This window comes from Sinocyclocheilus grahami, unplaced genomic scaffold (genome assembly GCF_001515645.1).
Source record: "Sinocyclocheilus grahami isolate Dianchi unplaced genomic scaffold, SAMN03320097.WGS_v1.1 scaffold1173.1, whole genome shotgun sequence".
NCBI lineage: Eukaryota > Metazoa > Chordata > Actinopteri > Cypriniformes > Cyprinidae > Sinocyclocheilus > Sinocyclocheilus grahami.
The window spans coordinates 196,425-199,930 of record NW_015506352.1 but is presented as its reverse complement, the minus strand read 5'-3'; the positions used below and the strand labels follow the sequence as shown (position 1 = coordinate 199,930).

The 3,506-nt window shown below is 39.4% G+C and overlaps 1 long non-coding RNA gene across 1 annotated transcript; it reads right to left on the bottom strand.

Moving 5' to 3' along the window:
• Positions 1-1,696: 1,696 nt before the first annotated feature.
• On the bottom strand, positions 1,697-2,785 carry LOC107567609 (uncharacterized). Its single transcript, XR_001606662.1, has 4 exons — positions 2,650-2,785; positions 2,474-2,561; positions 2,103-2,270; positions 1,697-1,930 (listed from the first exon to the last, which is right to left on the bottom strand). It is a non-coding gene; the product is annotated as an uncharacterized lncRNA (long non-coding RNA).
• Between the last annotated feature and the right edge of the window lie 721 nt (positions 2,786-3,506).

Sequence of the window (3,506 nt, the reverse complement as noted above, 5' to 3'; positions counted from 1 at the left end):
AAGCCACCACTGCTTTCACAAAACTCAAGACAAGTTTCACTTCAGGACATATCCTGACCCTAACCTCCCATTTGTAGTGGAGGTGGATTCATCAGACTGTGGAATTGGGGCAGTACTGTCACAGCGTCATGGTCAACCAACTAAATTGTACCCGTGTGCATTCTTTTCAAGAAAACTCACTTCGGCCAAAAGAAACTATGATGTTGGTAATAAGGAGTTACTGTCCATGAAAGCTGCGATAGAGGAATGGAGACACTGGCTGGAGGGAGCCGTTCACCCGTTCCAGGTTATCACCGATCACAAGAATCTTGAGTATGTAAAAAGTGCCAAGAGACTAAACCCACGTCAGGCCAGATGGTCACTGTTCTTTTCCAGGTTTCAATTTACTGTCAGCTATCGGCCCAGGAAGTAAGAATTGCAAGGCAGACGCCCTCTCCAGGAGAGGAACTACAGGCAGTGGGGCAAGGATTCGTCCAACTGTCAAGAACCCCTGCCTTTAAAAATGTTGTTGGAGCAATAGATGGCACCCACATAAGGATCAAACCCCCAAAGCGGCACCAAATTGACTATTTGAACTACAAGGGCTTTTATTCCATTAACATGCAAGCAATATGTGACTCCAGTGGACGTTTCCTGGACATTTATGTTGGCTATCCGGGGTCAGTTCACGACACACGAATATTGAAAAACTGTTCATTTTATATGGCACAACGATATCCCCCTTCAGGGTACATTATTCTGGGTGATGGAGGCTATCCCTGTTTAGACACCCCAGTCTGCTTGATCACACCCTATAAAGAGCCAGTGAATAGAGAAGTCCAGGACCGCTTCAATTACTACCACTCAAGGGACCGTAGCATAATTGAAAGGGCTTTCGGCATGATGAAAATGAGATGGAGGTCTACACTTTTCAGAGCCCTGGAAGTCAAACCAACATTTGCACCCCAGGTCATTGCTTCCTGTGCCTTTTTGCACAATGTATGTTTGGACAATGGAGATATGCTTGAGCCAGATGCCAACATTTCAAGGAACAATTTTGACTTCCACCCTCCCCGTGAAGGCCTGACATCCAATGAAACCTCTGGGAATGCTACAAGGGATAGACTGGCTGCCCTAGTTTCAGGAATTGTGCAAGCCCCGTGAACATGATCCAGACATACAGGTGTACTCCAATTTATTTATTTATTTATTTATTTTTTATGTTTCCCATTTTAAAACTGTTTTCATATTAGTTAATTATTGGAGATGCTATTCCTACCTTTTTCTATCTGTGTGTGTTGTTTGCAATAAAGTGGTTTCATACATATCGCATGGTATTCTGTGTCTTTTCCATGTATGTTACTGATATTGAAACACCTTCTTTTAATAAACAGCAATATTGCTTTTTATTGCCTCAAATGTATAAACATCTGTATAGGGAGGTAGGATAATATCCAGTCACATCAAACTAAAATATTGTATTCGAACATATAAAAACTCGGTAAATAATCATAAAAAACAAAACATCATACAAAAAATTTAGTTAAAAGTATAAAAAAAAATTTAACAACACACCTATACAGTTATGCAAGGAAACTTGTTAACAATAGTGCAAATTTCAAAATTATGAACTGTAAGAATTTAGAAAAATTGAAACACACATGAAAGACAACTACAATTTGTCTATCATTTTTTTGAAGAGATTCAAAAACCTCTCAGTCTTGGCCTCGCTCTCTTCATGGCGATTCTGCTCCTTTTGGGACTCTTCCACTAAAAAATCCAAAACGGGATTACTTTTCCTCTTTTTTTTCTTTGGTGATGGAGTTGGGGGGCTTGCTATCACCATGATGGATGCTGCACTAGAAGAGGCTGTCTCTTCCGATGTATTTTGCAAAGATGAGAAGGCTCCTATGGTGCTGGCAGCAGTACTTCCACTGGGTTCAACAGTGTCCTAGGAGAACAAGACGATATACACATGTACAGTCCAGAAATGGGTAATAAGTCATATATGTCACTACAGTTCTTCTCAAAAACATGTACATTAACATCAAAACAACAATAATAAAATTCCTGACCACAGAAATAGCAGGATTATATGATATGCAGTGTATTTAAAACATTACTATGAGGATTGTTATGGGTTCCTCATCAGTGAATGATGCAACCACCACAGGAGGGTCCACAGAAGGCCTGGAACCCAACACCTTGTGCATTTCTTCAAAATACTGCCACGTAGAAGCTGTTACCTCTCCAGCATCTGTTCCAGAACAGGTTTTGGGAGTTTTTAGGTCCTGACAGAAGACACAAGCAGAATATTAATAATAATATAAAATAATTATTACTGTAAAATCTAGTTTAATGTAGACTATGAAAGTGACAAATATTAGAAGAAATTACTTCTTCTCAAAGTGTGCATTTTACAAGGATAATACAAAACATGTACCGAAATGACTGTCTAGATTGTTAAAGGTTTTCATAGCACCACACTGCTTACCTTATATTTTTTCTTTAAATTCTCCCACTTCTTTGATGCTTGTTGGCCAGTCACTTTTCCCTTCAAACCCAATTATTTTATTAGTGTCCTGTAACATTTAACCAAAATGAACAGTACTGAAGTGCACATATCTCACAGTAATCAGGCACAAGCACAACGTTTAACAGATTACTCACTCCCAAAGTTGTTTAGCATTGTATTTGGATTTCAGGAAACGCTGCTCGTTTTCAGCACGAAAACGTATGAGCCATCGGGTTTCCTCAGGCGTCCCTGGTTGATACAGAACATACAATGCTGATGGATAATGTTGCAATAAGCACGAAAACCGAAAGCACTGTTTGTTAACATCATATTCACGTATTCATGGACTTAAAAACAATGCATTGATCAGAAGTGTGGTAAAAGATAAGTTACCTGCCACCAGGCTAGTACTTATGCTGTCAAATCAGTGGGTATCAATAAAATATGTTGTGGAAATATCGCGCAGTCAATAATATTTATTATAGCGATTTTTTGCAAACATTTTTTCGGAGAATATAACCGTACATATGAACACAAGATTGAATGAAACATAAAACATGCTTGCTCGGGCAGCCATATTGCCGTGTGTGGGGAAATTTATCATACTCCTTCATTTGAAGTGAGGTCCGGAAAAATCTTAATTTGAAGGGCTATCTGGCCCTTCCCCTTACCCCTACCCCTCCAGCCAAAAGAGAATTGAGACACCCCTACCCCTTCACGTGAACGCGCGAAACGAAGGGGAAGGGGAAAGTGAAGGGGTAAGGGGTAGAACTGGGATTGGGCCTTAATGACTGCCTTAAAAAGATGATCAATTGCTTTATTCATGAATGAATCAGTATTTTGAATGAATTGGTTGCATGAATATGCATGTGTGTTTTATTCACATCTCACTTTTATTATCTGTGTGTTGTTGTTGTCTCAGTGTACTGGAAGTTTGTGACACTATAACAAATTCCTTGTATGTGCAAACATACTTGGCAATAAAGCTCTTTCTGATTCTGAATGACTCAAT